Below are 15,494 nucleotides of genomic sequence, written 5' to 3' on the forward strand. Positions count from 1 at the left end.
TGTTTGGTCTTCTTAAATTCAGAAAGATATTTTTAGAATTCTAGCCTAAGTATGTTCATCTCCTTTTCAAAGTCATTTACTACTTCAACACTCTAATTTTTTTTATTAGGCATATTTTTGGAGTTTGCATTACATATAGATTTTCAAGGGCCTGAGGTTCTTTAACTTTTTCCTCTTCAGATTGAAACAACCTCTCAATTCCATATTTTATTTTATCTAGTCTGGGCTTTGGCGTGTAGGGTTTGTTGTTGTTTTGGTAGATTGTTATGTACAGGTTCTACTTTGCCCTGGTTAACAAAGGGTACTGTTGATTAAAAATATATATATTATGAAGCTATGGGTTATAGTTAGTGGGATCTATTTCAAATTTTGTTATTACCTAGTGCTGGCACATGATGGATATACTAATATCTTCAGTCCAAATCATCTACATTTGTGGTTTTCCTAACTGAATGGTCAGCATCATGTGCCCATAAATATTTTCAACAGGTTGGATGTTGGTTTATTTGATTTGTCTTGTCTCTTGCCTCACAACACCAGAGAATCATCATCATCATCATCATCATCATCATCATCAACATCATCATCATCATCACCATCATCACTGATAAGGCAAATATTTATGAGATTTTTAACCTGTTCTTAAAGCAATTGAGGATCTAAGCTAAAATAGATAAGGCTAACCAAAATGTGGCACATCAATAACACAACTTTAGACCAAATGATGATTGGGTAACTGGGTAGAGAGGGTGGTGTGCTGTATTAAGACACTTTGCTATTCCAAATAGAAAATAGGAGATTTTCCTTAGAAGTATAATTCTTATGTAAATTTTCATTTCTGTTAATACTCATTTTCAGTTTTCCTTTTTGCTCCCATTTCCCAACTTTTTCCAACTTGTACTCTTAAATAAGAGATGTTCTCTTTTGATATTTGCATACCAATGAGAATTCTACCCCATACTGTCTAACTCTTCCGTTTCGCAGGCATTGATTCAAGAGGCAAGAGTAGGGATATTTCACTTTTATCTAATGAGTAATCAATGAACAGCCAGTTAAGAGGTAAGAAACAATTCTGGATGGCAGCTCAAGAAACAGAAATTGAAGTTGAGGGACTAGAAGATCTTGATTTAAATGCCAATATGTTAATTGATAATCCCAAAAGTATTGTAATGGTAGATACTGAAAAATGCGTAACATTTTATTAAAATGGATGTAAGGGAAATGGCTCTTCTGCGATCTTGTGAGGATTGTTTCTTCTCCTCACCTCTAATTATTATTTGTTTTTCCTACCTTCCTGACAAAGTCTTTTGAATTACTATCAGTAACATACAGCAAAAAGTTGCATAGTTTATTGGACAAAGAGCCAGTCCTAGAGTCAGGGAGATTCGAGTTTAAAGCCTGCCTCTGACACAAACTAAATGTGTAAACATGGGCAGGTCAACTAAATTCTCAAGACATCACAGCAGTATTCTAAGACTATAGCAATATCCTAAGTTATTACTAAGTCTGTTGAATGGAGGGAGCTTACATCCTAGAATATAATCACAAATATGAACTACAACAACAACCAGACAGCATAGAGTGCTGGATACAATAGCTGTTTTCTAGTTCTGGTTCTACCATTAATTTGTCTTAGAATGTTAAACAAGTTACTGGACTTTTGAATCTCAGTCTTCTAATCTGTAAAATGGCTACTATGTAATCTACTCTATATTATAGGCAGTCTACATTTTGAGAGTCAAATGAGATCACACATATGAAAACTCTTTGAAAACTACAAAATGGTATGTAAACCTGCAGGGATATATATATATATATATATATATATATATGTAATAAGAACATAAGAATAAGAGTATATTGTAATGAGAAGTGCTGTCTTAGACTCTAGGTTCCAGCTCTTATTAAGTTTATTAAATTAAATGAGACAGCACGAGCAAAGTATTTTGAAAAACTTAAATTGTGATATAAATGTTAGCTTTTATTATTACTAGCTTTGTGACAGGGCAAGTCAGTTTCTTCTTCTGTAAAATTCAGTTAAGAATACACTAGCAATCCCAGGATTGCTGTGAGGAATGTCCTTTGCAAACTACCTCATAACTCTGAAAATAAAAAAAAAAGATATTGTCATCTTTCAGAATAATGTTAGTTCATTTGAGGATATGTTGCCTACTGCTTGGCAAACCATAGTGAATACTTACTAACTGATTGATTACAGAACTGCATTCTATTTTTAGTTCCTGCTGCTTACTTGCTGTATGATAATGAGGACTTTTCTTTCCTTGTAAAGTGGATAAATACAACTACTTCTCATCACTTATTTACCAGAGCTCTTATAATAATCAAATAGACATCTATAATATTTGCTGATACAGTATTATCAAAACAAAGCAAAACAAACCCCCACATATAAGAAATTGACTTCCTGAGTGCCAATTCCACATTCCAGAATTCCTCATCTAATTCCATAATGGTGATAGACTTGAAGGGTCAACAGGATGGCATTCACAATTTTGCAAATGAATTGAGGGCAATCGTGAAAATGAGAATGCCTCTAAAGTACAAAATAATCAAATCAGGAAGTAGATTGAAATAAAACCAAGTGTTTGGCCTTAAAAACTATTATTCATTGAATCGTCTTTCAGTTTCTCCTTTTGTTCTTATAGGATATAGGGAAGTAGATTTAGTGTTTCTCTTTGTTTAACTACTTGTGTTGTCATAGCTTTCATTATTCAAGCAGCAAGGATATAGAAATTGAATGAAATTAAATGTTGCTGCTTGGTGGTGCAATGGCTGGAGTGCCAAGTTTGGACTAAGAAAGATGTGTTCAATTCCTGCATTAAATATTTATTAACTATCTGACTCTGGGCAAGCCATTTAACCTCTGAAGACTCTAGTTTCCTTGTCTGTCAAATGATGGGATTGAACTTAATGGCCTTAAAGTTCCCTTCCAATTTGAGATCTAAGATACTTTGAGATATCACATCAGTTCAGAGCCTCTTTTGGCACAGTAATTTGAAGGTTTTTAGAAACCATATAAGTTTAGTTCCAGTTCAAAATAACTTCTTAGCTTTAAAAGACAATTTGGTTTGGTTTGTATTTTAGTAGAATATTAATATGTTATTTTAGTTCCAGCTTCAGCTAACAAGTGTGGTTTCTACTGTGGTTTTGTTCAGTTTCATTTGGCATGAGACCCTGATGAGGAGTGATAGGAAGAAATGGGACTGTCTAGAAAAAAAGAGGCAATGACCTCTGCTGTATTGGGTGAGTCCACTCTGATCAAACAGAACTTTCAGACTGGGATTTTTTTTAATCTGAAAACCTGATTTAAATTCACATCAGCATGGAGACAGAAGTCTAGATGAGCTTAAGAAGTTGGGTATTTCAATAATTCAACTCAATTCAAAAAGCATTTATTAAGCAACTGTTATGAACGAGGCATTGTGTTAACTTCGTGGAATACGATGAACAAAACTGGTAGCTCAAGGAACTCACATTCAACTGTGTAATTATAATATCACTCAAATTGTAATTTTATTGGTTCTACAAATCAGATTCCTGGAAATTGCCTCTGCACAGCAGTGGTCTTTCTTTAATTATTCTTGAAGATACAGTATACTATAATTTGAGAGAGCAGTGAGCAGTAGCCATTGTTAACACCACCAAAAACGAGGAGCCAGCACGACGACAGAAGCATATTTACAGATGGCTATGTGGCCAGCCCCCAAGGGAGGGATCCATATTTTAAGACCTTTTGTTTTTATTTGGAATATGGGATGTTTCCTCTTAAACTCCGGATTGTCTTCATTGTGATTACTGCATTAACATTATTTACCATAGAGCTCAAAATTATTTACGAACTTGAAATTACTGAAAAAAAAATGCCAATAGGAAGCCCTTTTTGAAACCACACTAAAGTCTCCCAGGTTGACAGAAGATCCTGAATGTGTAGACCACCTTCATGTTCCATGTCCCTGAGATTTAGACAAGCTGTAGATAAACCCTAGGTAATGATAGTCCTAACTCTGAACCTCACAGTTCTGAAAACACCTTTCATTCTATTTTCATTGGTTTCAGCTGCCACAGGGGAAGTAGAAAAACTTGGCTCTGGCTTCTCCCTTTCATGTTGGCATTTGGTACTCTGCCAGTATACCAACCACAACTTTTCTGAGATACCCTCCTCTCAGTTTCCAAGCCATGAACCTATAAGGTACAAGAATGACCTTTTAATTTGACCTCTCCTCCCGTTGTAGATAGAGGGCCCCACTCTTTGGGTCAGTTAGCTTTGTTCTGGTCTCTTCTTAGAGTGTGCCCACAAATACTGGCAAGCTGTCTCATAAATACATGACATTAGTCAAAATCAGCCCTGGGTAAGGAAGCGTGACTGGATCAATGCCAATCATTGCCAGCCTTGGAAAAACAACCATGTGTATTCTTTATTGATGGTAAACCAGTAACGGGAATTGTCTAAATATTCTTCATTTATCAAAAACTCATTTGAGAACTTGCTTTTCTCTTCAATGAATAAGAAATTGTACTTTTATCAGTTTCCTTTAGATTTGAAATATATGAACATGCATTTACACTTAGGTTTATATATGGCATACAAATAAGTACATATGGGATACAGTGCATATAAATACATACATATGTATAACACACATGTGTATAGCTGTGTATATGCACATATATGTATGCATGAATGTTTGCATATAAATACTAAGACCAATGACCAATGCCGTCATCTCATTGTGACTTGGAGTTCACCTACATTCTCAAAGTGATTAGAACACAATTTTTGGCAGGCCCTCCCAAGTAAGAATGACCTGGCTTTTATTCTTTTTCAAGAATTACCCAAGCTACTTGCAGAGAGCTATTCATTAGCTGGTTGAACTCAAATGATCACTTATTTTGACCAAAGAAATTCAGAAAAAGATTCTAATAAAGCATAAGAGGGTTTCCATTGCATCTGTAGGAGAAGAACCCACAAAGCTAAAATTATAGCTCCTTAAAGCAGTGAAATAAATATCTAGATTAATCTGTATCCATTGACATATGTGTATCTTCATAAATATATGTATAGATATCTATTTTATGTAGTTATAGATAAAATACTATGAAGATACACATAACCTCTTTTTTAAGTAGGGTAAAACTTTCTATAATTCTCTTTTTAAATAATTATATATATATTTATAATTTTATAATTATATATAATTATTTTATAATTATAATTTATCTTTTTTTATAATTCTCTTTTTCTATCATTCACTCCTTCTTTTGATTGATTTAAATATATATGTATATATATATGCCATTTATAACAAATGGATTCATAAGTGATAGAACATTTTGTTGTTATCAAAACTATGTTTCGAAAAAACCCCAAGGTTTTGTTACGTAGTACATATATTGTATATTTTCTCCCAACTGTTATTAACAATTTCCATTAACTTGCTGCTATATGTATTTACTCTTCTGCTTTTTATTTATGGATTGTGTACAGGAAGATGCAACAGAAAAAGGGATTTCAAAAGCCAGAAAGTCTTTTAAGCATAACTTAGCTTTAAATAGTTAATAAGTAGAATGCTACACAGATCAAAAGGCATTTATTTAACAGTAACAGTGTCCCCGTTATTTTTTAATTTTCTTGCTTGGAAACTTCAGACAAAAAAGCTTTTGTTTCCCAAAGTGAGCATTTTAACAGGAAATAGGAGTTCAGCCACTAAAAAGTACTTTTTCCCCCTGATACAAATTTCACCATTGTGACTTGATTGACAGCCATCCCAATGTCTATAAACAACCTGCAAGCCTCCCCACCCCCACCCCAATCACCATTCAGTCCCTGCATCCAACATTTAAACATTGAGTGGTTTTTTGCGCTCAATAAAATTCCTTTTCATTTCGCCCCAGGTTGCCATGTCTCTTCAAACAGAGACAGAAAAGCAGGGCTCTGTGTCAGACAGATTTTAATTTTCAGTCCTCATCCATTCGGGGAATGAGACACAGGCAAACAAACTCTCCCCCAAAAGCCTAGCAACCTGTAGTTGAAACAGCCAATGTGCAGAGCCCCGGGATGGAGGCCTGGACCTGTTCACACATGAATAAAGAAGATTAAGATTTTCTTTCAAAGACGTGAAGCCTTTTTGACAGCCAGTGTCAACAGTGCTGTCTGCCTCTCAATGTGAAACAGTCTTCTATCACAGGTTCCCACAGGGAGGTCCTTCTGATTAGTATGCTGCACACTATCATTCCTTGTCAGTATTTAATTGAAGAATAAGGGTGTAAAGTTTTGCAAACTCTTAACTGATCCACAAAGAAAGGATAACTTACAGGAACTGCTGAAAGAAAATACCAGGGAACATGAACACCTACAGGGAGCATTTTAAAATTGAAGAACAGAGGAAGGGGGAAAACCAGCCACTTCTATTACCTAATTACCAAAATTGAACAATGATGCTATAGTCAAAAATAAATGTTTTGAAAGTTTTTTGCTCTGTGTGGGGTTTTTAAATCAGCTACATGCCCAAAAGAAAGACAACGTTCAGGGGGCTAAATGGAGGAGGCTTCAGAATTACATTATCAAAACAGAATTCTGTGGCAGCATAAGCATTTATTTTGAAAATATTTAATGCAAGACTCTGTTTATTTTTTCCAACTTAGAGATGATTTTTATTATTGGTGACTATTAGGTATTTGATATGTGATTATTATGCACATGAATACTTGATAAATATTACAAATTAAGGAGTGAAATGGTATTTAATTTGAAACCAATGCTATCTTATTGTATTATAGGATTTCTTAAAGAATTGCATAGTTGCCCAAAATATTTTATTAATCCTTTTTAGTGATAATCAAGGCAATTTAATCATGTCTAGAAAAAGGCACCTACCATCAGTTTGGGAAACAATAAAAATCATGTGACTACGTCAAATTATATTGAATCTTGTATAGCTTGTGATGAGGAAAAAATAGATGATCTTATCTTACATTTTCGGTGATGAGTATAACTGTTTCCAAGGAATGGTAAGACATATTTACAAATTTTCCTTTTGTATGAATTCAATTCTATGTCTCTCTCTCTCTCTCTCTCTCTCTCTCTCTCTCTCTCTCTCTCTCTCTCTCTCTCTCTCTATCTGTCTGTCTATCTTCTTTACTGGAGGGAGTATTCATATTAATGATATCAACATGTAATGACCCAAGCAATGTTTCTGATTTTAAAATGTTCTTTTTCACACACAATAATACTATTTTATTACCATAATTATGAACATTTTGATTTGTGCTTTTTCAGTGGTGGAGACAGACTTGCACTGCTATGCGTATACCTTCTCTTCTGGCCTTGCTTGTGACCAACCACCTGTGCTTTCAGGGTTAAGGTATAATTGGGGAACGGTGCATGGCCTGAAAGCTCATCAAACCTCAATTCTAATCCTCTCTTAGGCTGGGGTGGGGTGAGCATTGGAACAGAGCAAGGAGGAATACAAAACTGATCTAGGAGAGCCATCATGTTTCAGGGAAAGGAGGGAAGCCACAGATCAGATGCAGGGAGTCCTTCAAAGTTTTGCCTGTAGTGAGTGGGGCCATTTCCAATTGTCCCGTCCTGTATCTTGCCACTAAACCCAGATGTCTCTGGAGGAGAAAGTGATGCTGGTCACCTTGCACAGCCCTCTTTCACTTAAATCCAATTCACTTGCAAGTCATGGCACCATCTTCCTGATGTCATGGGCCTCTTCAAGAACGAAGGACAAACAGCAACAACAACAGCAACAAACAACAACCTAGAGCAAATACAATGAGAATATGCTCCAGGAACCTGGACACACAACAACATATCAAAGCCAAAGGAGAGCTGCCAGGCACCACAGAGAAGGATGTTTTCTCTAAAACCCCTTGTCAATAATGCTTTTTTTGGCCTTTTGGAGCTCACATAGCATTTTGGTCCTGTAACTCTATAATTATTTTATATTACTGGATATTATAGTTAATTTATGTATTTCTATTCTCCTCCTTCTCAAGGTATGGGGAACCTGTGACCTCAAGGCCACATGTGGCCCTGTAGGGCCTCAAGTGTGGCCTTTGACTGAATTGAAACTTTCCCGTGTTTGAGGCCCTAGAGGGCCACACGTGCCTCGAGGCTGCAGGTTCCCCACCCTTGTTATAAGCTCTGTTTGGGAAGGAACCATGCATTGTCTAAATTTTGTATCTTGCCCAGTACCTAATAATCTAGGATCTGACAGAAAGGCTCCTGCCTGCTGGCCTGGGCATCCACTCCTGGCTCTCTGGAGTGAGGCCAGTCTAAACCCCATACCTGAAAGTACAACATCTTTCCCTATACTGTGCTTATTCTAACTGGCCCGTAGAACTACCTAACCATGCCCGAGATGGTGCTGACTTTATGAGTAGAGACTACCTACCAGCAGTTTTTATGATTTGAGGAGGTAACTGTTAGACATGGTCTCTGCTCCAAATATTTCCTCCACTTCTTATGGCTCTATCATATTAGATCTATTCATTTAAATCTTCGAGTCTTTTCTGTCTTCATGTACAAATACCCCATGGGAGGAGTAACTCCTTATATTGGTGTAGATTATCAGAAAAGATAAAAAAGTTGTTAATTGGGAAATAGAATCAAAAATATATTGCTACTTCAGTTTTATGAAAGGTTGGCTTTGAATTTCTCTAACAGGAAACATTTCTGTATGTCCCAATGTCATGTAGAGTATCAAAAACTTTTTTCCTTTAAATTACATACAGAGACACATTTGGTGTTTGAAAAAATCTGTGTCTCCCCCACCCTTCCCTTTTTTGGCTGAAATCAAAGTAACTGAATATTTCTTGGACCTGATGGAAAATTCAGTGAGTTAGCTGCAGGGAAAGAGCAGGGAACTCCTTTAACTGAAAATAAACAAGAAAGACAAGAAAGGATAATGAGGATTACAAGGATCAACAATGGGAGCATCAAAGAACTTCCTTTAAAGTTTTGTCCTGTATACACAATTGATGAAAAACCTTTAAAAATATCTGTGTAGCAGATGCTGCTCAAGGAATCTTTTATTTAGGGGAAAGGGGTCTGGAATGTAATTCTACTCACATTAGACTTTAGTCACTATCAGAATAAATTATTGATAAAGTATTATATATATATTTATATATAAAGTATGTTTCAATACAGTACATTTTAATTTAAGTTAATTTTAGAAGGTTCAAACAAGCAGAGATATCACAAGTCATGAGAATGTTGGATATGGTTGTATGAATGAAGTTTTAATTGATAGCATGTTTTTTCCCCTCTAATTCACATCTCCTATTCGCTTCACAAGTAGAAGTCAGCTTATATTTTAATTTACTGAAGTAAAACATGTCTAGACATAGAAAGATTATAAGGAAAGGAAGACAAAGCAGATAAACAAATGCTCTGTAATGGATGGTTTTCAATCAATTTTTTTCTTTTATTTTTAGACAGAAAAGTAGCATTTGATAGCAATCAGGAGCTTGGACTTTTTCAGATTATGATTTTTTTCACAATTAAAAATATGAGTCATAGGCCAATGGATATATAATCAAAACCCATAGGCAGTTTTCAAAAAAGTAATTACAAATTATAACTGACCATGTAAAAAGTAATATAAATTACTACTAAGAGAAAGGAAAATTAAAAACAATTCTGAGTTTTCATATCACATTGCACAAATTGGCAAAGATAATAGAAAAATAGGAAGAATCAATGCTATCAGAACTGTAAGAGGATAGCCGTATTAATACACTGTTGGCAGAACTGTGAATTGGTCCAATTATTATACATATCAATTTGAAATTAGGCAACAAATGCAATGACATTTTCCGGTGTTTGACTCAGCAATCCCACTATTGAGTATATAGCCAAAGGTCAAAGATAAGCATAGTACAAAAGGCAATTACTTACCAAAATCTTCATAGCAGTACTTTCATGGTAACAAAGTATGCTCCTTGACTAGGGAATAGCTGAAGAAATTGGTATATGGAAATAATGGAAGATCATTGAACAGTAAGAAATGCTGAGCATAAAGAATTCAGAGAAACATGGAGAAATTGGTATTAACTGATATACTTAAATAACTGGAACCAAAAGAAATACTACATAATTACTCCAATGGCATGAATGAGAAGATCACTAAACGGATGCCAAAATCTGAATAGTCTATAATTAAACAAATATTTATTAAATGCTTACTAGATGACAGCACTGGAGATAGGATGAAAGCAAAGATATGATCTCTGGGCTCAAAGAGTTCATATTTAATGGGAGATACAATATGTAAATAAGTTTACATATACATATACACACACAAACTATCCCTCTAGAAATCTATTTATATCTATATAGATATATATCTATATAGAAAAAAGATCTCTATATTAAGAGAGACAAAGGAGAGAGAGAGGTTAGTCAGACAGTTATGTCATAGAGAAGTCACCACTTCTGGGGTTTGGAAGTTGGTACTGGAAAAAGTCTCTTGTAGAAGTTAGGATTTGACCTGAGTCTTAAAGGAAGCCAGGGACTCCATTAGGCAGGGGTGAAGAGGGCAAACATTCAAGGAATGGGATACAACCAGAAAAGGGATGAAGTTAAGAGACTGCATGTTCTAGGTTGGGAGCAGAATTTATGTAAAGCACTTTGTAAAACTTAAAGTTCTACATAAATGGTTGCTGTTATTATTACCAGCCAGAAGGCCTGGAGGGATGTAAAGTGTAAGAACACTGGAAAGATAACAAGGAGTTAGGTTGTGAAGAGTTTTAAAAGCCAAATAGAAGATTTTCTATTTGATCCTGAAGGTAATAGTGAGTGATAGGAGTTTATTGAGAAGGTGCTGACATGGTCAGACTTGTGCATGTATATGAAAATCTTTGACATCTGAGGGGAGGATGGATTAGAGTGGAGGGAGGCCTGAGACAGGGAGACCAACTAGAAGCTATTGCAATAATCCAGGTGGTGAGGAGATGAAGACCTGCATCAGGGTGGTGGCAACATTAGAGGAGAGAGGGAGATGTATGTGAGATGCTTTTAATGTAGGAATGACAAGACTTGGCTACAGATTGGATATGGAAGAGTAAAAGAACTAGTCTATATTAAGCTAATGGAGAACAGATGAAATATGTGTCTCTTCTTGGAAGGATAAGTAGGGAGCTACTAGGGTAGAATGCTGTAGAAAGTGTCAACGTGGTCATTTGTTTCAAATGTTTTTGCTTAACATTCTCTTTATTTCGAGAGAAGATTTAGTTTAGAATCAGAGAGAAGGAATTTTTTTTTCTAGAAGTGACCTGTAAAAGCAAAAGAAAACAAAAATGAGAATTATGTATACATATATTATCTACTGTAAGTAAAAATGTTGTTTAATTATTTATTCAATTTCTTTATGTAATACATCCAGAATACGGACCAACACAGACAACTGTATAGTTAAGTCTTAACAATTCACATGATTTTGTAAAATATTGATCCTTTAAATCATTTTTTGTCTCTTTTTCATAGGTCTCAGAGAACTAATTGAAATTAGATGTGAAACACCATGGATTAATAATTCTGTACTTTCCTTCACCCCCAAATGTGACAATTACTTTAATTGAGGATTCTTTTTATAATTGTTTTATAGCTTCAAGCCATATTCTACCCCTAGTGCTCTGTCATCCCCAGGCCCTCAATCTAACATGTTTCCTTACCTTTAAGGTCCTGGAAGATGGGTCTAGGCACAACAGGATGTACAAGTGGCTACATAAATTATTTTAGGTTCACTTTTGTTTTTGAATTATCTCCTCCTTATGTCCTCTAGTAAAGCTAATAAAAATCTGATTGAAAAATTTATGATATCACTAATTCCCAAGATATTACTGACTGGGAAGACATAAAATTTCTGAGGAGGAAGAATGACAGTAAAAGAGAAAGAGAAAAATAGATGTGTGAACTCTCCTTGAATCCTCTCTTATGCTCTGTACATTTACAGTAATTTCACACACAAGAGATGAGCCAGTAGGCTCATTCTGGGAATGGAAGAATTAGATGAATAGTATTGAGAAAGTCTGGTTTTTAAGTTATTTATAAAAGTTACTCTCAGGCCTAAATTTGGGAACATGGGGTTAATGAGTCAGACCCATTAGTCAACTAGATGACTAATCTCTCACATTCCCCTAGTTAGTGGTTATGTTTATTTACAAATTAGAGGTTACCCTGTTAATTCCTTGTTTACATTTGGACATGGATCCAATAAAAGGGCCAGTGAGGACAAACTATTAAACATAACACAGTTGAAAGGACCCTCAAAAATCATCTAGTCTACCTTTTTGCCTAACGGGGGCAATCACTTCCAGGGTATGAATGCATGAATGAATAAATGAATGAAACATTATTTTTGTCCTTTATTATATACAAACTACTATGCCACGTAATGGCGATACAAATAGAAAAGCCATGATCTTGAGGAGCTCGCATGTTAGCAGGGAGAGTCAATATTTTTGTGTGAACACTTCTTGCGGCAGGGGGTGTTTCCTGATTCCTTAATTTGTTAGTGACCCTCCCTACTATGTACAGATTTTTGTATATATTCCAAATTTACATAAAACTCTGTACTTGTTTTATTCATTCATTCATTCATTCATTCATTCATTATTTATTTATTTATTTGTTATATTGTAGAATATAGTCTCCTGTGTCTAAGACAGGGGTGGGAATCTGTGGACTCAAGGAAGTTTGGATTCAGTCAAAGGGCTGTACTCCAGGACCTAAAGGGCCACATGTGGCCTTAAGGCTGCAGATTCCCCATATCTGGTAAGACATATTTCACATTTGTATTTGTAAACCCAGAGCCTTGCATATAGCGGCCACTTAATAAGTGCTTGATGGTTTGATCAATTGATTAATCTAGAAGGCAGCCCAATCTTTATTTTATTGTTATTTTCAGCTCTAATTGTTATAATTTCATATACCTGTTAGAATCTGTCATTACTTACTATGATTAAGGGGGACTTATTGCACACCATTATTATTGACTCTTTGATTGCAACTTTGAAACTTTGTTCAGATAATTATGCTATTGATTTTTCTGACCTCCAATTGTTATTTATGAAGTCCATCTGTTGACTACTACCTTTGCTACATAAATTGCCCACCAGCTTTTGGAATGAGAGACTACCTTCAATACATTGAACACACCTGATCTTCTAGGGAATGCCTCTTCCATCACATTTTTTTTTTGTCTACAGGAGAAATTTTATATGTTATTTGTTCTATTGCCAGATGACACTAAATGTGTCTTCATGGATTGTTGAAGACCATAATTCTGATATGTGAGGAGTACTTTGTAGGTAAATATATCTGTCCTGATCCTTCTGGGACTATCTTCAATCAACATCATCTAAACTTGGATGAAACTCAAGCATGATGAAACTTTGCAACTTCTACTTCATTTTCTTTCCATTCCATTATTTTGCCTGTATTGGTGACCAAGGGTGATTTTGTTGCTTCCATCTCATAGCTCCAAGCTATCTATATCCATTCTTCTTTGTATGTAGCATTGGTTTCACTTTCACTCTTTCTCTTAGGTTCATTTCTTAACTCATCAGCATTTTATATCTTTTGTATGCTCTCTTGGAGTTCCCTTTGAAAGCTCTTCCTTATACTAAGGAGCAATCTACTGAAATAATAAAACAACAAATGATTCAAATTTCTATAGCACTCCAATCTCTACAAAACACCATACTCACCATGACCTGTGAAATGAGTAGAGAAAATATTACAGGGTTTTTTAGGGAAATATCTCTCTACTGTTTTACAAATAGTGAGCTTAAGAATCTGACATTCTATCGACAGGAGTGAAAATGCGGAATTTCATTCTTTGTTAAACATTAAATACCTGAACACTTTCAAATTTTTGTTGTAACAAGAATCCTATTTCCCCAGTGGACACTATTGAGACATTCTTTTTACCTTGGTTTGCCTCTTGCATCATTATGATCCAGAAATTCTGGCATATAGATATCTATTGGGTCATTTCCTACTTTACGGTCAGTTTATATGACCAGATTAAAGTGGTTGTGAAAACTGGATTTGTCCCACAACTAGTGCAACTTGTAGGATCTGGTCAATTGCCAGTAAGCAATGACTTCTTTAAGGGCTATAGGAAATATTGGCACTGAGATGGATGAATAAATTCCAATTGTAACAGACTTGAGACACTTTCTGTCTTTAGTAACCTATTTATTCACCCTAAACAAATATTCAGAAGGAAGCTGCTTGGATCATGACAAACATTATGGCTGACTGTCAGGACCAAGTACAGTTGTGAATCATAGACTAGTTACATACTTGGCTAGAATTTTGTCAAAGGAAGACTTTAAATCACAAAAAGAAGTTTCATGAGTTGTTACAAACAACTTGTGTGTGTTGTTCAAAATGGATTTCTGGAACTCTTAAATCAAATTTTTATCTACAAAAAATAGTATGATTTCTTGATTATTCGGCATGCAATTTCAAATATATTTGCTTTCTGGCTGCTGAAAAAGTAAATGAAACTGAAAAATGGTGTATCTTGATTGAATAATGTGGAGAACCAGATGGAATTAAAGTTCTCCAGTCCCACGAAAATGAAATGGCAGATAAGGCTTCCTCAAGCTTAATTGGAAACTATTTCTCTGCAGAGAAGATCACATATGCTGTACCAGGAACTACCTCTGATGATTATATCTTCTACATTCAAGATGGCATACCAGGGACCTTTAACTTTTAGATTTTACGGTCCAACCATTAAATCTTATGTGATTTATCCTTGATATTATTTGTGTCTTATGTCTCTCCACTTAATCATTTTTTGAATTGTGACTTTTTAAATTTTTTATTTGTTTTTAACTTATGACATAAAACAAGTGTTTCTATAAGAGTAGAATAATAAAAAAAGATGATTGCACACGAAACTGCAACTCTTTTACATACAGCTTACTATTCCTTTTAAATATATAATAAATTTATCTTGTACATTTCTTTATTCTTTCTTTTTCTTCCCTCCCCCTGCCCTAGAGATGGCTACCATTAAACACAGATGTGTGTGTGTGTGTGTGTGTGTGTGTGATCATTCTCGATGTACTTCTTTTTTAAAATTTATTTAAATTTTTATTTATTTATTTTGGCTAGGCAATGGGGTTAAGTGACTTACCCAAGGTCACAGAGGTAGTAAGTGTTATGTGTCTGAGGCCGGATTTGAACTCTGGTACTCCTGAATCCAGTGCTGGTGCTCTATTCACTGTGCCACCTAGCTGCCCCCATATACTTCTAATGATCAGTTCTTTCCCTCAATGCAGATAGCATCTTCATTCATATGTCCTGTGTAGTTCATTTGGGTATTCATAAGTCAAAATGACTTATTTGCTCAAAATCATTCTTAAAACTTTCAATGGAGCATTTCTTGAATAGTACTTGAAAAGTATACCTGAACAATTTGAACTGTGCATGTACTATATAAAAC

At 35.1% G+C, this 15,494-nt stretch overlaps 1 pseudogene; it reads left to right on the top strand.

The window, feature by feature from the left end:
- The first annotated feature begins 13,896 nt into the window (after positions 1-13,896).
- On the top strand, positions 13,897-14,762 carry LOC110219032 (importin subunit alpha-1-like; annotated as a pseudogene).
- The last annotated feature ends 732 nt before the right edge of the window (positions 14,763-15,494 follow it).

This window comes from Phascolarctos cinereus, unplaced genomic scaffold, assembly GCF_003287225.1.
Source record: "Phascolarctos cinereus isolate Bilbo 61053 unplaced genomic scaffold, phaCin_HiC Scaffold_4;HRSCAF=312, whole genome shotgun sequence".
Classification (NCBI taxonomy): Eukaryota; Metazoa; Chordata; class Mammalia; order Diprotodontia; family Phascolarctidae; genus Phascolarctos; species Phascolarctos cinereus.